A 25,874-nucleotide genomic window follows, 5' to 3' on the forward strand; every position below is an offset into this window, starting at 1 on the left:
CCTATAATAGGATTCAGCTCATTCAGTGCATGATAAAAACTCTCCTCTGTTTTCTACTTTTCTATTCTCAAGAATAACCAATCAAAGATTCCCTCCCATTCACCCACTCTCATTCAGTGATAAGCTTCGTTGGTTCTTAAATCAGCTCTATTTCCATTTCATGTCATATTTAGATCTAAATCTCTGCTTCTGCTCTTTGCAGTTTTCTTATTACAGCACTTTTTTTTCATTTCACATACTAAAACATTGTCATTTTATATTTCCTATTTCCATTTCTAGATTGTTACAAATACCATGACAGCAACAGCCAACTCAGTTTTTTTAAATCCGTGTACTATCAGTAATTTTTAAGACTGTTTATCACATAATAACTCTAAATATTTAATCAATCAACATAACTAGCTAACCACTTCCTTTTTAAAAAAAGAATAAAATCTGAACGTAACTCTTATCTTACAGAATATATTTCAAATGAAGTATAGATCCAGAAGTTAAAAAAGGAAGGAGGGGTGGGTAAAGGAAAGAGGGAAAATCTGGTGTGAAAAACAATGTATTCAAATTTTGTAAGTCAACCAGTATCAAAGAAAAATTTTATATTAAAAATATTAAAATAAATAAAGTCATGAAATTTTAAGAGATAAATATTAGTAAATGTTAAAAACTTTAGTTGTGATAGAGCTTTTGTCTATTGTTGTTGTTGTTGTATACTGTTGAGTCAGAACAGACCCATAGCTGACCCTCCAGTGGGTTTTCACAGGCAATTAATCACACAAAAGGAGACTACCCGTCCTTCTCCCACTCTTTGTCTATAATAGTATATTTTTCCTTCAACTTCACTGTTATTACTTACTGTTAATCTATCACTTAATTATTTATAGAATAAATTCTTTAAAATATCATACATGATATCTTTCAAAATATTAAAAGATTGTAGAGAAATTTAAAAAATTCCTTGATAGTCTTTTCCACCCATATATTCACTTCCCCACTCCCAATATATGAGAGGAACATTCAGTGATGGAATAGAACTTGGAACCATTAAGAAAAGGATGGATACGTTTTCTGTGTATAATTTAAAATAATTTGTCTTACAAATTGATTATGAGAAAGTTTGAAGGCAAATGTAAACTTGAAAATTATACTTTTAACCAAAGTTAAAACTGTTAGACTGTCAGTCTTTATGGGAGACTGCCTTTATCTTTGCCCCACAGAGTAGCCGGTGGGTTCAGACAGCCTGATATGTCATGTACTCTGTCAGTCTGGAGACTAACGTGTTCCTGATCCAGACCATGGTCTTTGCAATCACTTGATATGCATCAGAAAATGGGACAATAACAAGGGATGATAGGAGAATTAATGTCTTTGAGCTGTGGTATCAGAGAAGAGTATTGAATGTACCATGGACTGCTAAGAGAACAAACAGGTTTATCCTAAAAAGGGTGAAACCAAGCTGGTCCTTGGAGGTGAGGATTCTGAAGTACTATCTGACATACTTTGGACATGTTGCAAGCAGCATCCCAGCCCTTGGAGAGGGACATCATGTTTGGGAGTGTGAAGGGAAAACGCAGGAGAGGAAGACCCTCGACAAGATGGACTGATTCAGTGACTGGGCTAATGGGGGTAGGGTGTTGGAGACAATGAGATTGACACAGGATAGAGTAGGGTTTAGGGCTGTTGTACACAAGGTGGCTATGAGTCATAGGTGACTCAATAGCACATAACAGCAATAACAACAACATCATCTTTTAATTTGGAGAATTTTACTATGATATGTCTTGTTGCTTTTCTTTTTTAGTCTAATCTATTTGGTGTTTGCTGTACTTCTTGAATGTGGATTTCCTTGTTCTTCAACATAGCTGGGAAGTCGTATTCTACTACTTCTTCCATAATTTTTTTCCTTAACTTCCCTGTCATTCCTATGTTCTGGAGTTCCAATCATACATATGTTGTTCCTTCTGATTTCATAACACATTTTTCCAATGTTTTCTTCATTTTCTTTATGTCTCAACTCTGATTTTTCTTTTAGTATGTTTCCTGTGAAGCTATTAGCTGGAAGACATTTCTCTTTCATTCCATTTTTTTTTCTTTTTTCTTTTTTTCTTATCAGCATGTTAGACACTTCTGCCATTTCTGTCTTGATATTCTGGCTTGCATTTTCATGATTTTCTATAATTTCTGGTACTGTGCTGACTGTACCCTCTCTGTCTTGTGATGATTTTTTTAAGTTCTTGTACTTCTTTATCTATACTATCAATTCTTTCTTCCATCTCTTGCATTTTCCTCCATTGCTGTTCAGGTCCCTCCTCATCAATTCATTTTCTGGATTGCTGTCTCTCAGGTATTTACTCTCTTATTGGCTTTCATTGTTTCTTCCAACATTTGTATTTTATTTTTTTTTCCTGTAGATCTTTTAATACCTCAACATCAACGTATTTATTTTGGTTCTCTCTCTGGGATATTTCTTGGGTCTGCTTTTTTAGGGGAAGGGTTCTTTTGTTTTTTCATGATTATTGAGGTGAATTGCTGCTTCCTTTTTAATTTTTTTTTGTAGTTGCTGCTTTATTGATATCATATGAGTCTTTTCTCAGTAGATGTTAGGTTGTTTTAACTATATAATGACCCAGAGCACAGAAATGTTTTGTGAAGGATCTATGTATTTGTGCTCTCTTCTTGGCCTGAAGCCCACAGAGCCGAGGGCCTGACATCAGTGTTTCCCCCAAAGTACCTGAATGCTAAGCCAGGAAGCCTCTTGTTCCCTTCCAGAACCGGTGTCTATGCCCTGTTCACTGGGGCTGGCCGGGAGGAGTGCCCCTCACAAACAAACCAACCAACCTGGAAGGAAAGCGGCAAAAATCTATGAGTCACTTTTCATTTGATGGCAATGAGAGTTTAAGAAGGTGGAGATAAATACACTGGAAAAACACACACCAAAAAACACCAAGTTGCATTATTGAAGGATTCTATGTGGATGAAACAGGATAGGGCAGAGTTCTACATCAGCTGTTCATAGGGTTGCTATTAGTCGTAGCACCTAAAAAAAAAACACAATAACAACATGGGCAAAATAGTGAATGACACAGTACATATCAAAAAGAAAATGAAATTTGTCAATGAGTAAGAAGGATCTAGGAATAATTGATGTTTTTGAACTCTGGTATTGGAAAAGAATATTGAGTATACTATGAACTATCACAGAATTAACAAATCTGTTTGGGAATAAGTTGTTGATGAGTGCCACAGAGTCACCTGGGACTCATAGCAAGCAACCCTGTGTACAATAGACCTGGCCTGAGCTAGTCTCACTGACTCACCTACCCCATTACCCTGTACAGGGTTATTTCCTTGTGAATGAATGATGAAGATGTAGTCAACTGTGTGTTGCAAAACATGTTCCTGCAAATTGCTAGAGAATAGATGGGCAAAATATACCTACTGAAAATGCATACAGTAATTAAAGAGCTGGTCTTGAATATTGAATAGAAATGTGGGCGTTTTCAAGGTATAACAATAGAAATGCTCTATTGACATTCTTCTGCATTAAACTAGAAAACCAACTAACACGTTAATTTTTAAAAGCTGCCAAATTTTATGCAATGATGTACAAGTGAGCCTTAATAAAACAGACATGAAGCAGTTCTCAGATTGTTTTGGAAAAGAAGTAGTGAATGTGATAGGAGTGAAAGAGTAAAAGTTTTATTAAGACAGAGGAGTATTGTTCCTATTTAAATTTATACGGTGAGGGGGCAAGGTGGAAGAGATTAAAGACAGGAAGAAAGGAATGAAATAAGAACATTTTTCCCCCTTGAGACAACATAGAATAATAAAAGAAACTAAATTAAGACAGGAGAATGCAGGTACAAATGGGTGACCAAATCATTGCTCATGCATTCCCACTGTATTTGCAAAAAACATTTGAGTTGGAATCCAATAAAAGGGAACAAGAATAATAATGTTAATAAACAACAGCAATAGTAAAGTAACCAAACAACAGCAGAAAACAGGGGTTAGAAAGGAAGAACAAGTAAATATGATAGCCAGGAAAACTGAGACAATAATAGAGTCAAATTTAACTCACAAACTTCTGGCACTTAGTGCAAAGAGGAAATGAGATACATTCAAGTTGTCTCTTGCTAGAGCACATAACCTCAAAATAACAGATTAAAACATTAACAATCACAAAAGACAAAAATGGCCCACTTCCACTTATATGTCTATAATAGGCAAGTACATACAAACTTAACTTAAATGTATTAATGGTTTGCAGAAGTGAATATGTAAAAACTCATTGCTTAAAGGGTGTTGAGCTTCCTTTAAGGGCCGTAGGAAAATCTGGAAAGGTGTTGGTGATGAGTGTATAGGATGAAGCTCTGGTGATATGGTATATTTTGTGTTGTACTGCTAACCCTAATGTTGACAGTTCGGGTCTACCAACAGCTCTTTGGAAAAAGATGGGAAGTCTTCTCTCTTAATTATTTACAGTGTCTAAACACAAAGGAGATTCACTTGTAAATTGCAATCAACAAGAAAGCAGCAGGTAGTGACTAGTTGTGAAATATAATGAACACAGTGTCACTGATGTATATATGATGAAGACTGACATGATAGATATTTTGTCACACATATTTTTACCATGGTAAAGCAGTATCAACTGAAATTATTTTTTCATTTTTTTTTCTCTCTGTGTCTTACCTAGAACATTCTGGCTATAGGCATCTCAAGTATGTGAAGTCAGGCAGTGACTGGAACTTGAATCATCTCAGACTCACTCCCTCACATGCCTGATGCCCTGAGCTAGGGAGATTTCGACAGTTTACCTGGAACATCTGGAATTACTCAGTGATCTCTATCTCGTTGTGGAATAAACAGCATGACAGCTCCAGGGCAACAGATATTTCATATGATGGATTAGGACTCCAAAAGTACACATTTCAAAAAATGAAAATTATATACTTTTTATGTCTTGGTTATGTTGTTGTCATCCTTGTTCATTGTCAAGATCTTAGATGCACAGCAAGTGATTGAAAAGACCATGGCCTGAATTGGATGCACCTTAATCATCAAACTGTTATGCATAAATACATACACACATACTTTGGTGGCCTTGTGGTAAGGAGTTGTTCTTCTGACTCAAAGCCACATGGTTCAAATCCACCAAATCCAGGGGAGAAAGATAATCTCCTTTGTGATTTACAGCATCTGAAAATCTGCTAGAAGGTCACCTTCACCTATAAGTCAGTTCCAACTTGATGGTACATAAGAACAACTATTCATATATATATAGAGAGAGTTCTGACTTAGAGGGTAAAGAATTGTGGTACAAACTCAAAGACAGGCAATTCAAACCATAAATGTCTCCAGGGGCAAAAGATGGGCAATCTCTTCCTGTGCAATTTATGACCTCTGAAAATTCACTGGAGAATCAGCTATGAGTTGATGGCTTCCAAATTGACAGCAATGGATTGAATTTAGTTGAGACATAAAATTGATAAGTGCAGTAGAGTTGATTCTGACTCTGAGAGCATAAGAAAATAAAATGATGCCTGTTGATGAAAGTCCTGTATCATCCTCTCATTGCTCATCTGTACTGTTGTTGTTGTTGTTAGGTGCCATTGAGTCGAGTATAACTCATAACGAACAAAAGATCTGAACCTAGTGATGTCCTGCACCATCCTCACACTTCCTGACACATGAGAGCTCATTGCAGCAGTCATTATGCCAGTCCACCTGGTTGAGGGTCTTTCTCTCCTTCTCTGACCCTCCACCCTTCCCAACATCATGTTCCTCTCCAAAGAACAGCACCTCCTAGCAATGTGTCCAAAGTATGTGAGGTGAAGCCTCACCATTCTTGCCTCCAAGGAGAACTACACCTTCACCCTCTCCAGAACATATCTATTTGTTTTCTTGGTCGTCCATGGAAGGTTCAGTGCTCTTCTCCAATATCACAGTTCAAAAGCATCAATGCTTTCCGTCATCCTTGTTCATTGTCCAGATCTTGGATGCATAGATAGTAATGGGAAAGACCATGGCCAGAATCAGAGGTATCTTAGTCTTCAAACTGACATCACTACTTCTCAATAATTTGGAAAGGTCCGTTAACTTCAGATTGCCCCATTGAAATGTGTCTCGATTTCCTGACTGCTTATACCAAGGGAGTTAATTGTGGATCCAAGCAAGATGAAGCTGTGGACAGTTTCAATCTTCTCTCCATCCATCATGACACTGCCTATTGGTCCAGTGGTAAAAATCTTTGTGTTTTCTTGATATTGAGATGTAATCCATACTAAAGGCTGCATTCCTTAATCCTCTGCAACAAGTGCTTCAAATCTTCCTCACTTTCAGCAAGTAAAGTTGTGTCATCTGCAAAATGCAGGTTATTGATGAATCTCCCTCCAACCCTGATGTCACACCCCACTCCTCTTCCTTCATAGAGTCCAGCTTCTCAGGTAATTTGCTCAGCATATAGATTGAACAGGTATGGAGATATATCCCTGACACACTCCCTTCCCAATTCCAAACCATGCAGTGCTCCCTGCTCTGTTTGCACAACAGCCTCCTGCTCCAGGTACAGGTTCCTCATGAGCACAATCAAGTGCTTTGAGATTCCCATTCTTCTCAATGCCAGCCACAACTTGTCACGATCCACACAGTCAAATGACTTTGCATAGTCAATAAAGCACAAATAGACATTCTTCTGGTATTCCTTGCTTTGAGCCTGGGACCTCTGATATCAGCAATGATATTCCTGGTGCCACGGCTTCTTCTAAATCCTGCTTGAACTTCTGGAAATTCCTTATCTATATACTGTTCCAGAAGATTTTGAATGATCTTCAGCAGTATTTCGCTAGCATGTGATATCAATGATATCATCCACACTAGAGAACTGTATATGCGTATGTATGTGTGCCATCTGGATCACAAATATACATATTTTCTCAATAGTTATGAATCAAATCATTATAAAACTTACTATAGTTCAAATGCCAACTACATCCAATGAATCATAATAACAAAGCGTTATGATACTAATTTTATTATTATATTAAAGATGTTTTCATGCAAGTAGAAGTGTTTCTTATTATACTGAAATGTATACATATTAAGATAAACATTTCTGATGCAAGCTAGACTTAACTGTCCCACCTTAGGTACAAATTTGACTTAAGATAGACTTAGGAAATGAACTAATTCATAGTGCAGGAAGTAATCGCACACACACACACACACACACACACACACACACACACAGAGATTTTTTTGTTTTGTACCCTGGGTTCAGAACTGACTCATAGCTGAACTTTAAGTGCATTTTCACAGGTTGTAAATCTCACAGGATTAGGACATATGCTATTTTTAATAGATTATATATAATATTTGACATTGTAGACAACTGTAAGTTGTGATATACCATGCATAACATATGCTCAAATATAACATCCCCTATTCATCTGTCAGTTTGTCATACTATGTTGACTTGTTTGTTGCTGTAATGCTAAAGGCTATGCCACTAGATATTTAAAATAAAAACAAGATCATTCATGGTGGACAGGTTTCCTCAGAACTTCCAGACCAAGAGAGACTAGGAAGCAGGACTTTCCATCTACTTCTGCAGTGAAAAAGATATGGAATAGCAACAGCATGCTGTCTGATACAGAACTGGGAGATGTGCCTGTCAGGTTGGAAGACACATACAAATTAAGAGCTATACTCTTAGAGTTTATCTAAATGAAAAGGTGAGAATAAAGCTTTCAACTGATGAAGGGCCTTCATCTGATGATCTGTCATGACTCAGGAGAAGCAGCTGCACAGGTCTATTAATAAATGGAATGTGGAAAAAATGAAGTATGAATCTACAAAATTAGCAGATAGAAGTGATGACATGAAATATCTTTATTAGTGACCTGAAATGGACTAGTATTGGCCATTTTCTGTTAGACGGTCATAGGGTCTCCCATGCCAGAAGTGAAAAATTAAAGAGGAATGGTGTCACATCATCAAAAAGAACTTTGAAGGTCAGTGCTTAAGTACAATGCTGTTAATGAAAGGTAATATTCATAACTATACAAGGAAGAGGATGTGGAACAAGGGAAAACATTGTTGATGCCAGATGGATCTTGACTCAAACCAGGAATACTGGAAAGATGTCACATGTGATTTATTGAGTATGAAAAATGAGTTTGACTATGTGAATCATAACAATTATGAATAGTATTACAAAGAATAGGAACTATAAAACACTTAATCTTGCTCATATGAAAGCAAGTACTTAAAACTGAAAAGCAGATGCTTGCTTAAAATCAGAAGGGGTGTGCATCAAAGATGTATTATTGCTTCATATTTATTTCATTTATATGCTGAGCAAAGAAGAGAAGAACCTGGAGTATATGACCAATTCCGCATCGGGATTAGAAAGAACTAATTAACAATCTGTAACATGCAGATACTCCAGTCTTCCTTGTTAAAAATTAAGATTTCAAGTACTTCTTGGAGAAGAACAAAGACTTCGGTATGGATCATATCTCAACATAAAGAAAATAAAATTTCTCACAACTGTGTATATAAACATAATTATGATAAACAGCAAAAATATTTATGTTCCCCAAGTTGTCCTCTATCAACATACATCAAAATAGTAGTCAAAAAGAAAAGGTGGTATTGTTGTTGTTGTTCTTATGGGCCATCGAGTCGCTTGCAACTCATAGCGACCCTATGTACAACAGCTCTAAACTCTGCTCTATCCTGTGCCAATCTCACTGCCTCTGACACTCCCATCCCGATTACCCCAGTCACTGAATCAATCCACCTCATAGAGGGTCTTCCCCTCCTGCGCCGTCCCTCCACCCTCCCAAGCATGATGTCCCTCTCCAAGGACCTGTCCCTCCTTACAACATGTCCAAAGTATGTCAGATGAAGCCTCAGAATCCTTGCCTCCAAGGAGCAGCCTGGTTTAACCTTCTCCAGGATGAATCTGTTTTCTTGGCAGTCCAGAGAACATTCAATACTCTTCTCCAGCACCGCAGCTCAAAGGCATCAATTCTCCTTTTGTCCTCCTTAGTCATTTTCCAACTCTCCGATGCATAACAAGTGATTACAAAGACCATAGCCTGTATCAGATGCTCCTTAGTCTCCAGAGTGACACCATTGCTCTTCAATACCCTGGAGAGGTCCCTAACAGCAGACTTTCCCATCGCAATACGTTTTTTGATTTCCTGGCTACTGGAGTCAAGAGTGTTGACCATGGAGCTAAGCTGACTAAAGTTGTTAACAATCTCAATCTCTTCACCATCCATCCTGATGCTGTCAATTGGTCCAGTGGTGAGAATCTTTGTCTTCTTGACATTGAGTCTCAATCCATACTGAAGGCTGCAGTCCTTGGCCCTCTGCAGCAAGCATTTCAGGTCCTCCTCAGTTTCAGCAAGCAGGATTGTGACACTACATTTCTCCTCAAAGAGCCCAACCTCTCGGATAATCTGATAAAACTGTGCAAATCTGCTGTCAAGAACCCCTTTAAAGTGCTAAAGAGCAAGGATATCACCTTGAGGACAAAGGTGCACCTTACCCAAAGCATATTTTCAATTGCTTCATGTGCATGTGTAAATTGGATGATAAGGAAGACCTAAGAAGACTTGGTGCCTTTGAATTGTGTTGAAAAATGACTGTCAAAAGAAAAAAATCTATCTTGGAGGAAGTGCAACTAGAATGCTCCTTGTAGGCAAGAATAATGATTCTTCATATGATATAATGTGGATTGAATTATTGAATTGTTTCTCCCAAAAATGTAAGTATGAAATGACATAAATTGAAAGCTCTGTAATGATCCTCCATAATCGAATAAACAATGAGGGTATAAAGAAACACGCCTTAATCCCATCATAGCCCTGATCTTTTATTGTAGGAGGAAAGTGCCTGAAGTGTGGTCTATAGCACCTTTTAACTCAGGAGATGAAAGAACAAAACAACTAGCTGAGAGTGGGCTTCTCAGTACTACCAAGAAGGAATCTCCAGTAGTGACATATCCCTGTCTGACCCAGGTTCCCAACCTAGAAAACTTGATGCTTGTGAGGTCAGAACACACGCGGATCTCCAAGAAACAAATACTGACCCTGCAGATGAGGCAGGAAACAAGGATTTTTCTCCATAATTGACAGAGATAGAATGTCTTCTAGCAACTTAAATTTGGATGTGAGAAAATAAATTTCAGCTTGTTAAAGTCATTTACTTATGGCATTTCTGTTACAGCAGTAGCATGTAAAATGCTTCGGAAGCTCGAAGACTACCACCTTCAATATAGATTGCATCTCAACATCAATAAAACAAAACTCGTCACCACTGGACAAATAGCAAACATCATGATAGATGGAGGAAAGATTGAAGTTGTTAAGGATTTAATATTACTTGAATTCACAATCAATACCATCTGTACCAGTAATTAAGCAATCAAAATACTTGTTTCATTGGGAAAATCTGTTGTTAAGGACCTCTCCAAAGTGCTGAAGAGCAACAACAGCAATTTAAAAACCAAGGTACACCTGATTCAATTCATATAGTTGTGTACTGTTGAATCAGAACCAAGCCACACCTGACCCACAGGTGAGTTTTCAGAGGCAGTTTCTCATATGAGGAAATTGCCTATTCTTCTTCCGTGGAAGAAGATTCATGGATTCATACCACGTGCCTTCAGGATTGCAACACAGCTTCTTACCACTAGGCCATCAAAGCTCCTTACTCATTACACTGAATCATCTTCCTTATTACATCCAAAAGACACCGCAAGATGAAGTTCCAAGAATCCTGTGAGTAGGACTGGGTCATGGAGACGCTGATTTTCCCCTTTCCATTTCACCATCTCCTCTAACAATTTCCAACGAGTTGGACCGCTGACTTTAGTGTTCTCAGTTTTACTTGTTTTGAGTTAGACAGCTAAGTCCACTACCAGGGAAACATAAAGAGGCATCCTTCACTACTGACCAATAACTTAGCAAATCCTTCAAAGTGGATGTCCTTGGAATGCAAAGTCTTAGTGTACTACAACATCATGTTGTTGTTGTTATGTGCCATCGATGCACAACAGCTCTAAACCCTGCTCTATCCTGCGCCAACCACACTGCCTCTGACACACCCATCCCGATTACCCCAGTCACCGAATCAATCCATCTCATAGAGGGTCTTCCCCTCCTGCGCTGTCCCTCAACCCTCACAAGCATGATGTCCCTCTCCAAGGACCCGTCCCTCCTGGCAACATGTCCAAAGTATGTCAGACAAAGCCCCAGAATCCTTTCCTCCAAGGAGCAGCTTGGTTTAATCCTCTCCAAGATGAATCTGTTTGTTTTCCTGGCAGTCCATGGTACATTCAGTACCCTTCTCCAGCACACCACAGCTCAAAAGCATCCACTCAACATCATAGTCATTTTAATGACTTGTTATGGATCAGAAAGTTGGAAAACAGTTGAAGAGGGAAGAAGCAGCAACGCCTTTGAGACATGTTGGTGGTGAAGAATATTGACTATCCCATGAACTGCCAAAAGTATAGTTTTTCTTGAAAGAAGTGCAACCAAGTTGCTCTCTCGGGGCAGGGATGGTGAAATTTTGTCCCATATGCTTTGAACATTGTCAAGAGGGGTGTTATTGTGAATTTTTTTTTTAGATTGTAGAAGGTTCATAATTATTTTCATTTGGTGGTTATTTGGAGAAGCCGTGGTAGTATAGTGGGTGGAAGCATTGGGATACTAACTTCAGTTAGCTAACTTTCAAGATTACCAATTCCAATCCACCACTGGTGTGGGATGGAGAGATGAGACTGTCTACTTTCACGAAGATTAACAGCTTTATAAACCTTGTAGTGGCATTTACTCATCTGCTCATCAGTAATTAAAAGTTTGCTTAATTTGAGTAAAATTATGTTGTTGTTAAGGTGCTAATAAGTCAAGTATGAAGCATAGCGACCCTATGAAGAGCAGAACTGAACGCTCTTATTCTATGCCTTCATGATCATCCCTGACATACTTGAGTCTATTGCAGCAGTCAATGTGTCATTTCATCTGGTTGAAGGTCTTCCTCTCTTTTGTTGACCCTCTATCCTTTTCAAGCATGATGTCTCTTTCCAAAGAATAGTCTCTCCTAGGAACATTCCCAAAGTATGTGATTGAAGCTTCACCATCCTTGCCTCTAACGAGCACTCAGGCTATATTTTTTTCCAAGACATATCTGTATTTTGGCAGTCCCTGGGACATTCAATACTCTTTTCCAACACTAGCTCAAAGGCATCAATTCTTCTTTCATCCATATTCATTGTCCTGCTTTAAGCAACAAAGCAAGTAATTGAAAAGACCACAGTTGAATTCAGATCCATTTTAGGCTTCAGACTGACATCATTACTCCTCAGTAATTTGGAGAGCTCCTGACAATGGAATTTCCCAATACAATATTTTTTTTGATCTCCTGGCTACTGGTATCAAGGTAAGTGATTGTAGATCCAAGTAAGACGAAATTGTTGACAATTTCAACTTTTTTTCCATCTATCATGATAACTGCTTATTAGTTCAGTGGTGAGGATTTTTAACTTGATGTTGAGATGTAAACCATAGTGTTTCAAGTCCTTCTCACCTTTGGCAAGTAAAATTGTGTCCTTAATTTCTGTGGTGGAGTGGGTTTATTAGGGCACTCTGGTGGCCTAGTGCTAGGAAGCTGTGCTCCATCTCAAAGGCACACAGTTTGAAATTGCAAGCTCTTCTGCAGAAGAGTGGGCAGTATCCTCCTGTGTGATTTAGTGGCTCCGAAAACCTGATGGAGAGTAATGTATGAGTCAATTCTGGTGGCATACAGCAACAATTGTGGATCTACAGCTCAAAATGGTTTTCCTAGGCAAATTGTCCTTGACTTTGCCACATGGCTGGGTGGGAACATGCAGACATGTTAATCCATAAGGGAATTGGCAATTTTCACCACTCCACTAGGTTTGAACCGATAGAGGAGCAGAAATGTGAGAATCTCACCATTTGCAAGAAAAAAGCAGCGAAGAACTGAGCACACACCTTTTTTTTTTAATTTTTTATTTTTGTGTGAGTGTACCATCAAATCAGATCTGACTGGCATAGGAGGAGATTATCCCTCCTTTTCCCGGCAGAGCATCTGGTGGATTCGAACTGTGTGCCTCTGGGATTGTAGTTGCAGCTCCTCGCCACTAGGCCACCAGAGCTCTCCTAAGCACACATCTTTTGTGTCTAGACATTCCTATTCCATTCATACCAGGGCTGACAGGAGAGCAGTAGTAGTGGCCGCAGAGAACCGACTTAAGATAGAACTGACCCTGACTGTTGTCTCCCAGAGTTAGAGCCTGGGGCCTTCCTCCACATTTGCTGGAGGACTTGGGGGTGGAGTTGGAAGAATGCCTTAATTGGCAGGACTAAGACAACTTGTAAACACTGGCCTAAAGCCACAAGGTTGAAGGCCAAAGGGTCTGCAAGCACACTTCAGAAGGTATCCTGACTGAGAAATTGTGTCCCATTAACTTCTCTAATAAACCCCACAATCATGAGTGCAGTTCTATGAGGTCTGTTTAGCTTCTGTAATGGGTTTCAGACTCAGTAGAACAGAATTGGTGTTGGAATGAGTAGAAAGAGGTGCGGGACTGTGGGGGACATGTCTGATCTTATGGGAGTGTGGGTGCTGTTGATGGGTGTCATTCCCCCTTGTGCAGTTTGTAGAGGTCAGATTGGCCATCCCCTGGCTGTCCTAGCTCTTTTCTGCAGTTCCCTTCATATTTGTTTCGCATAAAAAATTATTAAGAGCATAATCACACACATGTTGTTCATTATCTTCGAGTCAAGCATGACTCATAGCAACCCTATGAACAAAAGACCTGAAGCCTTTCTATAACTATCGACATTTACCAAAGTTCATAGAGCTTCCAGAGGCAGTTGTTTAGGAAGTAGATGTCAAGATGAAAACTATTACATCAATATGCAGTAATTCACGAGAACCACTTCTACCAGATCCTGTATAATATAATTCGAAGGGTCTAAGTGAATGAATTTAATTTTCGTTGTCTCATATTGGTTCCTTAATTTACCTGCATAAGCCAGTAGTCCTTCCTTCAACAGTGCATTCCCTTATTCATTAAAAGGATAAATAAAAAGCAAGCAAACTTTTGCTGACCATATACTATGTACTAGAAATTGTGTTAGGTGTGTTAGTATTTTTAGAAAAATATTCTGATCGCTGAGTTTATCATTTCGTATGAGACAGGAGTGGGGTGAGAAATGCTACATAAGCGAAACACTGCAATGCAGTTCAGTGGTGGAAAGGTTAACAGGTTTGTTTGCTTACACAGGTTGGTGGTTTGAATGCACAGACGCACCTCATTAAAAGAAAGCCTGGCAATTTAGTTCTGAAACTCAGCTCTCAAAACCTCTCAGGAACACTGTTAGACACCCATGAGGTCATCATGAGTCAGTGATCCCATGAGTTGGAGTTGACTAAATAGAAACTGGTATTTATGGCCGGAAAGAACCGGAACGCTGACAACCCGGAACTGAAAGAACGAGGCGTGGGTGCGGGGGAAGGTGGAGCTCGGGATGCGGTACCCGGAATGCGATGCTGCTGCACCGAGAATGCTAACTTTGGTCAAATACTACTTCATAACTTAAAGAATTTTTTTCCCAATCGCTGCCAATTGTTTTAATAATGTTCTTTTGCAAAAGAAAAGCATGTCTTAAAGGAGTAAGGATGTGTTCCAGATTAAATGGAGCCAGTGAGTCATGAAAACTGATTTCAAATTACACTTCCTTGAAGAAAGTCTCACAATGTTTACTTGTAAGAAAAAGAAAAACGAAATAGAGGCAAAGCTGAATTGTGGGATACTCTGTAAAGTAATTGTCTTTCCCTTGGAAAAATTTTTCTTAGGGGAAGTGCAACCAGGGTGCTTCCTAAAAGGCCAACATTTATTTGTTTCACAGTCTTGACAAGCATAGCGCAGGTTTCGAGGATGGCACGGGAGGGCGAAGGCTTCCATGCTGTTGCATAGAGGATCTCTGTGAGCCAGAAGCAGCTTGACCGCACTTAACAACAATGACAGAAACAACCCAATGCCTGCTACTGTTCGAAATTCTTTATAATGTCAACTTGTTTATTTCTTACAAACAATTCTTATGGAGACTGCTATTACAATTCTCAGTGGAGGTATAGGAAAGCTGAAGTAAAGAGAAGCTAAATTGCTTTCTAAAGGTTACACAGCCAGCATGGTAGGTGTGGGATTTAGATAGAATTTTTCTCCAGAATTTGCACCCTTGATTTTTGAGCTATGCTGCTTCTCAAGATTGTTTTCCTTGAATAGGAAACACTAGTGCTAACTGCTGAAGTCAACAGACTGTTTTAACTATATTATATTCTTGTTCTCTATTAAAAGCCCAGGAAGTGGAGGCAGGAATTCAGAATGAGCTTTAAATCATGAAATGATAACCTAAGCCACCAAACTTCAAGGTGACCCTCATCAGCTTTTCAAAGCTGTTAAGACTTTGTCCAAGGAGATTTCTCATCTGAGTCTGGGGGACAGCTGGTGGATTTTAATTTCTGCCTCTTTGGTTGGCAGTGCAACATGCTACCGACCAAATCTATGTCACTGCTGCCGAATCAAATCAATGTCACTGTTGCTGAATCAATTCCAACCCAAGCAGCCTTCCATTGGGTGTCTGGGAGTATAAATCGGCAAAAGGGGAGATTGGCCCTCGTTCTCTGATTTGTAGGATCAAACCAGCAAAGATGTGCAGCTTTTGGTTAAGAAGCATGGCTTGCTACAGAATACAGTATATCACCAAGAACACTGCCCACCAAGCTCCTTTTCTAGTCTATGCTGGTAGATCAAATAGCGTCATAAATCAAGGTATCCTGATTATTAGACTGAATATGTGTATTTGGTCAATAATTATCTTTAATAAGTCAGATTTCTTATCTCTTATGTACCTTTGAGTTAGAATTGACCCTCCAGTGGGTTTTAAGAGGCAGTAAATTGTACCTGCTATGGAGCCGCTGGTGGATTCAAACTGTCTTTTATCATTAAGTCACCAGAACTCAGTTTATCAATGAAATGAAGAAGAGGGTGTTGTGCAGTATATGCTTTTAACAATTACTTTTGTTAGGTGCCTTTAAGTTGACTACCTCTCCTAGAGACCCTATAAACAGTTGAATTTGGCTCTGTTGTGTTATCAAGGATATCTCTGATACCCTTGAGACTATTGTTACAGGCACTGTGTTGATCTATGTTGTCGACTGTCTTTCTTACACTGACCTTTCCAACTGTGATGTCTTTTTTTCTAAGGACTGACCCCTTCTAACAACATTGTCAAAGTGTGTGAGATGATGTCTCATCATTCTTGTTTCTAAGGAGCACCCGTTTGCACTTCCTTTTAGACTTGTTCTTTTTGGCAGCCCATGAGATATTCCGTACTTCGCGTCATCCTTATTTATTGTCCAACTTTTAAACCCTTAGCAAGTGAGTAAAATGATCAGGGTATGTATCACATGCACTTTGGTCTTTAAACTACATCTTTGTTCTTCAGCGCTTAGGAAGTCTTTGATAGCAGATTTTTCTCAGTGCAACATGTCTTTTTTGCTTTTATGTACTTTGAACAGTCCACTTAAAAAAACCAACCAAACAAAAAACCCCAACAAAAAAAAACCCAAAACGACACCAAAAATCCCCCCCAAAACCCACAAAACCCAGAAGATGCCCATCATTTGTGTAATTCTTACATTTCACCACAAGAGGGAGACATAATACCAGAAAACAAAGCCCAATCTCTTGCCTTTAAATAGTTTTGACTTCTGGCAACTTTACATGACACAGTAGAACTGCTAGATAGAATTTCCAAAGGTAAAATCGTCACAGACACTAATCCATGTTTCTCTGGAAGATCAGGTGGTGAGTTTGAACCAAGGACTTTTTGTTGGTGGTGATTGTTGTGGACTGTTGAGTCAGAACTAATCCATACCTTATCCTCCAAAGGATAAAATTCAAAACCCAAACTCAATGCCTGCAAAATTAGTACCAATTCATAGTTCACCTTCTAGAAGATTTTTTGCAGGCTGTAAATCTCCCGGAGATGACTTTTTTTTTTTAAGATGGACTGGTGGATTCAAACTCTTTGATAGGTACCACCTATGGGTCAGCCGTTTAACTGCCTGTAAACAGAGGTCCCTGAAAACATAATGAAGGGAATGGAAAAAGAAACTCTACTGTAAAACACACACACACACACAGATACACATGAAATGCAAATTTATTGGTCTTTATTATTGCACATCTAGAGGACTTTGACAGTTTCTAAACCTAGAGTCGATCATCTCTCTTTTGTCAAATCCCAATTCATGCTCTACGTGGTTTCCAGCTTGATATTCTGGCACACATATCAGATTATGCCATTCTTCTACTTAAAATCTCAAACTAGGCCCATTGTCTTTGGAGAAATGTCCAAGCTGCTATGTATTATTTGAAGCTTTTCCCATAATCTTTCTTTAGTCATTAACAAACCTCTAATAATGAACAAATCTTCCATGTAGTCTTGCTATCCTGTCCCTCATGCTTTAATCAGGCTTCTTGTTGTTACTGAATGCCGTCAAGTTGAAACTGACTGACAGCTGACCTTCCAGAGGGTTTTTTTGTTGTTTTGTTGTTGTTGTTAAGTGCCGTTGAGTCATTTGCGACTCATAGCGACCCTATGTACAACAGCCCTAAACGCTGCTCTATCCTGTGCCAATTGCACTGTCTCTGACACACCCATCCCGATTACCCCAGTCACTGAATGAATCCATCTCATAGAGGGTCTTCCCCTCTTGCACCGTCCTTCCACCCTCCCAAGCATCATGTCCCTCTCCAAGGGCCTGTCCCTCCTTGCAACATGTCCAAAGTATGTCAGATAAAGCCCCAGAATCCTTGCCTCCAAGGAGTAGCTTGGTTTAACCCTCTCTAGGATGAATCTGTTTGTTTTCCTGGCAGTCCATGGTACATGCAATACTCTTCTCCAGCACCACAGCTCAAAGACACCAATTCTCCTTCTATCCTCCCTAATCATTGTCCAACTCTCTGATGCATAACAAGTGATTGCAAAAACCATGGCCTGTATCAGGCGCACCTTAGTCTCCAGAGAGACACAGTTGCTCTTGAGTACTTTAGAGATGTCCCTAACAGCAGACTTTCCCATCACAATACATTTTTTTATTTCCTGGCTGCTGGTGTCAAGGGTGTTGACCGTGGAGCTGAGCAAACAATCTCAGGGCTTTTAGAGGCAGTAAATTGCACAGGTGGTCATTGCCTATTCTTCTCCCATGGAGCCGCACATGGATTTGAATCGTGTATTTGGTATTGCAGCACAGCTTCATACCACTACCACACCAGAGCTCCCTATAATTAGACTTAGTTGTAAACAATTTCATGAATTTATCGTGCATTTTATTTATATTAATTTCCATACCATTCTTATTTTTGCAATAATATTAATACAATTTTCCGGGCGCAGTTTTGGCGTCTTCATTGTTACCTGGGAAATGGGCAGGGAATTTTATAGACCTTTTATCTGTGCAACTTCTCTGCGTATGCCAGGGAAGTGTCCTATCTCCATACCTTTTCAACTTGTATGCAGAACAGATTATCTGGGAGGCTGGGCTCTATGAGGAGAAATGTGGGGTCAAGATTGGTGGAGGATCTATCAACAGTCTGCGTTATGCAGATGACACAACCCTGCTTGCTGAAACTGAGGAGGACCTGAAGCGCCTGCTGCAGAGGGTCAAGGACTGCAGCCTCCAATATGGATTGAGGCTCAATGTCAAGAAGACAAAGATTCTCACCACTGGACCAATTGGCAGTATCAAGATGGATGGTGAACAGATTGAGATTGTTCACAGCTTTAGTTTGCTTGGCTCAACAGTCAACACTCTTGGCACCAGTAGCCAGGAAATTAAAAGGTGCATTGCCATGGGAAAGTTTGCTGTTAGGGACCTCTCCAAAGTACTGAAGAGCAATGGTGTCTCTCTGGAGACTAAGTGCATCTGATACAGTCCACGATCTTTGCAATCACTTGTCATGCATCAGAGAGTTGGACAATGACCAAAGAGGATGGAAGGAGAATTGATGCCTTTGAGCTGTGGTGCTGGAGAAGAGTATTGAGAGTAACATGGACTGCTAGGAAAACAAACAGATTCATCCTGGAAAGGGTTAAACCAGGCTGCTCCTTGGAGGCAAGGATTCTGAGGCTCCATCTAACATACTTTGGACATGTTGTAAGGAGAGACTGGTCTTTGGAGAGGGACATCATGCTTGGTAGGGTGGAGGGAAAGCTCAGGAGGGGATGGCCCTCCATGAGGTGGATTGATACAGTGACTGAGGTAATTGGAATGGGTGTGTCAGAGACAGTGGGATTGGCACAGGACAGAGCAAAGTTTAGGGCTGTTTCTACATAGGGTCACTATGAGTTGCAAGCAACTTGACGGCACATAACAACAACAACAATTAATATAATATGAAATGTGCAATCGTATTAATAAAATATAAAATATTATTATCATAAAAACTCAGTAATCCAACTGGACTTACACTTAGTTCCCATTCAGACAATTCTGACTTCCAGCGACCCTACATTAGATTTCCAAGCCTATTTAGCTTCCAGGGAATCAATTTAATATTAATTTATTAAATCTTTGACACAGGCTCACTTTATACTTGTATGAAATTCATACTTATATTTTCTTTTAAAAATTATTAATAATGCAATAATCAAGTAATCACTTTTATTCTTAGTCATGTCTATTTATGGAAATCTGTAGTTAGGATTTGTAGTCTATTTAGATACACTTATTCAAAGATGAAACTCTACCCTGAATTGCTTGTGTTTCTGATATAGCACAGACACACAACTTTGTATGTATCTCACTTTTTCCACAGCTTTAAAGTCAGGTAGAAATTGATCCTTTCCCTAGACATGTTATGAATAGAGTTTTTGAAGACCTATTACTTAAGAGGTGAATGGCTAATCCTGTTTCTAACTCTTAGTTTGGAAGCTCCTCTTAAATCTCCCAACCTTTGGTGCCCTTGCTGGTATTTGAAACACCAATGGCAATGCTTTCGGTATCACAGCAACAGGAAAACCCCTGTAGCAAACAGACATCGGAGAAGTAGGCAAGGTTCCAGTCTCTTGTTTGTAAATTTTCTATGAATTGTAATTGACTGGATAGCACCTCACCATAAAAACGTAAAGACTTACTGTCTGCCAGATGTCATCTTAGGAACCATAGAAAACAAATCCTTGCTTCCATCAAGTGGGGTTTCCAAAGCTGTAATTAATCATTATGGAATCAGACTGCCACCATATCATTCTCCCAGGGAACACTTGGTAGGATTAAACCATAGAATGACGTTATCTGTCAAAGATTTGATTGTTCTGCCACAACACAAACAAAGTTGTTATTTTGATTGGGTGTTAACGAGTGAATGCCTGATTTACAATGGCCCTTTTTACAAACAGAATGAAAACTTGTCCGGTCCTGTACCATCCTCACAATTCTTACTGTGCTAAGGCAAGTTAAGGTTGCAGTCAACCGTATCAATCTATCTTCTTGAGAGTCTTCCTTTCCTTTGATAATTCTTTGCTTTTCCAATCATCTTCTCATTTTTCAAGGACTTGCTCCTCCACATAACATAACCAAAGTGTGTGAGGAAAAGTTTCACCGTTCTTGTTTCTAAGGAGCACTTTGGCTGCACTTCCTCCAAAACAGATTGGCTTGTTCTTTTGGCAGTTCATGGCATATTCAAAAGTTTTCACCAACAAAATAATTTAAAGGTTTTGCTTTTTCACCAGTCTTCTTTATCCATCGTCCAGCTTTCACTTGCATGAGAATATTGTGACTTGGGTTAGGTGCTTCCTAATCATTGAAGTGACATTCTTGCTCTTTAACACTTCAGAGAGGTTCTTTACAAAAGAAGATGGAGAGAATACACAGGGCAACTGCACCAAAAGATTTAGTTGATGGAAAAATTTCAGGAAGTCTCATATGGAAATGAGCCAATGGTAACAAAGGATAAAGTTAAAGCTGCATTGAAGACATTGGCAAAAAATAAGGCCCCAAGACAATGGAATAGCAATTGACATGATTCAACTAACAGGTGCAGCCCTGTATGTGCTCACTATTCTGTGTCAGAAAAGTTAGAGAACAGCTTTCTGGTCAGCTAACTGAAAAAGATCTATATTTGTTCTCATTCCCTACAGGAAAGGTGATCCAGGGAGCTCTGGTGGCCTCATGGCAAGAAGATGCACTGCAATCTTGAAGGCAAGATATGACTGCAATACTAAGAAAGGTGATCCAACAGAATGTGGAAATTATCGAACAATGTCATTAGTATCACAAGCAAACAAAATATTGCTAAAGATGATCCAAAATCCCTAGAATAGTACATTGAAAGAAACTGCCAAAAGTTCAAATGGGATTAGAAGAGACAGTGTAAGACGCATCGTGGTTGAATGCAGAGAATACCAGGTAAGTGTTTGGTTTTTATTGATTATGCTAAGGCATTTATTTTACTGTGTGGATCATAATAAATGATGGTTAATATTGAGAATAATGGGAATCTCAGACTACTTAATTGTTCTCATGAAAATCTATACCTGGAGTTTCTTTTTACTCAGAAGCTTTTATCTGAACAGAACAAGGGAACTGCATTATATAAAATCAGGCAGTGTGTGTATTTGGGATACATACTTTCTCTATACTTATAGCCTTGTGGTAAGAAGCTGTGCTGCAATTCCAAAGGCACAAGGTTTGGACTCACCAGTTGCTCTGTGGAAGAAAATGGACAATATTTTCCTGTGCAATTTACTCTTTCTAAATTGGCGGGAGTGTCAGCTATGAGTCAGTTCTGATGCAATGGAACACAACAATAACAACAATTTAATCAGTATAATGAGCAAATAATTCATGCAGCTGGATTGTGTGAAGAGAAATACGGGATCAAGAGTGTAGGAAGGCCTCATGGTGGCCGAAGCTTGGGGGCAGTATGATGGTGATTGAACGAGCTGGTGGGTGGGTGCCGAGCTCTGGCCCAGCCTCCATATGCCCCCCAGGCTCCGCACTCCTGATGCTTCATAGGTGTTGAGCCCTTCCCGGCCGGGACAATGGTGAACTATTTCCTGGGCCAGAGCGTGTTCCGGAGTTTCTGGGACCAAGTGTTCGCCGCCTTCTGGCAGCGATACCTGAATCCCTACAGCAAACATGTCTTGACGGAAGACATAGTACACCAGGAGGTTACCTCTGACCAGAAACTCCTGTCCCGGAGACTCCTGACCAAGACCAACAGGATGCCGCGCTGGGCTGAGCGATTGTTTCCTGCCAATGTTGCTCACTCGGTGTACATCCTGGAGGACTCTACTGTGGACCCACAGAATCAGACCATGACCACCTTCACCTGGAACATCAACCATGCCCGGCTGATGGTGTGAACTCTCATAACAGTGTTTGGACCGAAATCTGCTGAGAAGCCTGGGTCTCCTCTAGCTTGTTTGGTGTCTCCAGAGCTGTCCAGGAATTTGGTCTGGCTCCATTTAAAAGCAACATGACCAAGACTATGAAAGGTTTTGAATACATCTTGGCCAAGCTACAAGGTGAAGCCCCTTCTAAGACACTTGTTGAAACTGCCAAGGAAGCCAAGGAAAAGGCAAAAGAGGCAGCACTGACCGCTACAGAGAAGTCCAAGGACCTAGCCAGCAAGGCAGCCACCAAGAAACAGCAGCAGCATCAACAATTTGTATAGTTATAATGAGCCCTGCACAGCCCTTCTACCACCACCATCGCATAGCAGACAATCCAGCTCCAACCCCCTATCCCCAGAGTTCTCTTATTAAAAATCAACATCCAATCCTAAAAAAAAAAAAAGAGTATATCAAACTGTATTATGCAGATGATGCAACCTTGCTTACTAAAAGTCAGGAGGACTTGAAATACTTGCTGTAGAAGATCAAGAACTACAACATTGCTTATGATTACATCTCAACATCAAGGAAATAAACATCCTTTCCATAGGACTGACAGTCAACATCATGATAGGTTCAGAAAGAATTGAAGTTGCTAATGATTTCATCTTGCTTGGATCAACAGTCATCATAATTGGTACCAGCAGTCAGGATATCAGGAAACATATTACATTGAGCAAGTCCTCTCCAGGTACCTCTTCAAAATACTTAAGAGCAAGGATGTCAGTTTGAAGACTAAGGTACATCTTATTTGGGCCATTGTCTTCTCAGTCACCTGCTACACATCAAAAAGTTGGACAATAAATATGGGATACAGAAGAAGAACTGATGCCTTTGAGTTGTTGTGCTGGGGAAGAGTACTGGATATCCCATGGAAAACTGAAAGAACAAACAGATGTCTTGGAGAAAGTGCAGCCAGAGTGCTTATTGGAGATAAAAATGGCAAAGCTTCATCTCTCATGTTTTGCACAAGTAGCTAGGCAAGGCTATTCCTTGAACAGAGACATCATGCTTGGAAAGATGGAGGGTCAGGAAAGGAGAGGAAGACTTTAAATGAGTGGGTTGACAGAGTGACTTACAGCAATGATCTCAAGTGTGTCAAATGGCACAGCATAGGGCCCAGTTGAGATATGTGGCTCATAGGATCACTAAGTCATTCTCAATAACACCTAGCAACATCAGCATAAGCTGAAATCAATTCAATGGCTATAGGTTTGGTTTGGATATGAATTTATGTGATAGCAAACACAAATGTGACATTGGTCAATTTCAATACCCAAAAGTTCACTCTTGGATTTATTGCTTTTTAATGTTAATATAAATTATATGTGGGCCCAGTTTTTTCAAGGGTATATGTGCAAGGTGGGATATGTTATTTGCTGTTGAATTGGAACCTACTCATAGCTGACCCTCCAGAGTTTTTCAGAGGCTATATCACCAACATCAACAATCCTGCCTGAGGATTTCTTTCTTCCACAGAACAATCCACATGCCTTTGGGCTGACAAGACAGCTCCTTTCCAGCCACCGGAGTTTGAGGTTGTTAAATACTGTTGAAGTATTAAACTTTTGGCCTGGCTAAATGAAAAATAAAGTAATATGTCAGAATAGAGAACATTTCTGCTTATAGGAGAACTCTTTACGATTGAAAATGCGACAATTTCATTAAATAATTAATTGATACTATTGGGAGATGTTTCCCCTTCAGCTGTGATGGGTATTATGGCAGGTCTGTAGCTCAAACTGCGAAGAAGCTGCCTCAGGTTCCCATGATGGGTGTTTACTCTGTCCTTTTTTATCTTTTTTATTGTTCAATATTCCATATCAATAAACCCAAGAAAGATAACCCTGAGATAAAACTCATATTTTGGAGAAACTGCTGGACTGCCTTAGAGCTCTGGTTTCAATATATTTTTCAGGAAAGTTGAGGGATGTATGAGTCTCCTAGGCATTTGGTAAAACACCACCACAAACTTTGATAACATCACTAACTGGTTTATAGGATCTTGCAGTAGAAGTCCATATCACTGTGTCTGGTCATATTCCTTCTCAAATCTTTAGTAAAGATCCTTTCTTTCAAAATATTTTTTAATTTTTTTTTATTTGGGGGTTTTAAAAACTTCATTTAAATTATATTTCTTATAGTCATGCTGCCCTGGACGTTGTGCCAAGAAATTTGGAGAACAACCACTTGGCCAACTGACTGGGAGAGATCTATATTTGTTCCAATCCCAAAGAAGGGTGACCCAACAGAGTGTGGAAACTATAGAACAATATCATTGATTTCACATGCAAGCAAGATTCCACTGAAGATTATCCAAAAATGACTGGAACAGCACATCAGTGGAGAATTGCCAGCAGTCCAGGCTGGGTTTAGAAGGGGTTGTTGTATTAGGGATATTGTAGCTAATGTTAGATGGATCTCAGCTGAAAGCAGGGAATATCAGAGGAATGTATATCTGTGTTTCATTGATTATGCAAAGGCCTTTGACTGTGTGGATCATAACAAACTGTGGCTGACTCTGAGAATGGGAATCCCAGAACACTTGATTGTGCTAATGCGAAACTTATACTTGAACCAAGAGGCAGTTGTGAGAACAGATCAAGGAAACACTGCATGGTTCAAAATTGGGAAGGGCGTACGCCAGGGATGTGTCCTGCCTCCATACCTTTTCAACCTGTATGCAGGACAGATTATCTGAGAGGCTGGGCTCTATGAGGAGAAATGTGGGGTCATGATTGGTAGAAGATCTGTCAACAATCTGCGTTATGCAAATGATGCAACCCTGCTTGCTGAAACTGAGGAGGACCTGAAGCACTTGCTGCAGAAGGTCAAGGACTGCAGACTCCAATATGGATTGAGGCTCAATGTCAAGAAGACAGAGATTCTCACCACTGGACCAATTGGCAGCATCAGGATGGGTGGTGAAGAGATTGAGATTGTTCACAGCTTTAGTTTGCTTGGCTCCACAGTCAACAGTTTCAGCACCAGTAGCCAATGCACTGTGATGGGAAAGTCTGCTGTTAGGGAACTTTCAAAGTACTGAAGAGCAATGGTGTCTCTCTGAAGACTAAGGTACATCTGATGCAGCCCATGGTCTTTGCTATCACTTGTTATGCATCAGAGAGTTGAACAGTGACTAAGGAGGATGGTCAGATATGCAGAGCAGATTATCCGAGAGGCCAGGCTCTGTGAGGAGAAGTGTGGTGTCAGGATTGGTGGAAGATCTATTAACAGTCTGCGTCATGCAGATGACACAACCCTTCTTGCTGAAACTGAGGAGGACCTCATGCACTTGCTGCAGAGGGTCAAGGACTGTAGCCTTCAGTATGGTCTGACGCTCAATGTCAAAAAGAAAAAGATTCTCAC

The 25,874-nt window shown here is 39.8% G+C and overlaps 1 pseudogene; it reads left to right on the plus strand.

The window, feature by feature from the left end:
* Nucleotides 1–22,151: 22,151 nt before the first annotated feature.
* On the plus strand, nt 22,152–22,786 carry LOC102856276 (annotated as a pseudogene).
* The last annotated feature ends 3,088 nt before the right edge of the window (nt 22,787–25,874 follow it).

Source organism: Elephantulus edwardii, unplaced genomic scaffold (genome assembly GCF_000299155.1).
Source record: "Elephantulus edwardii isolate Elephantulus edwardi_28Jun2011 unplaced genomic scaffold, EleEdw1.0 scaffold00225, whole genome shotgun sequence".
NCBI lineage: Eukaryota > Metazoa > Chordata > Mammalia > Macroscelidea > Macroscelididae > Elephantulus > Elephantulus edwardii.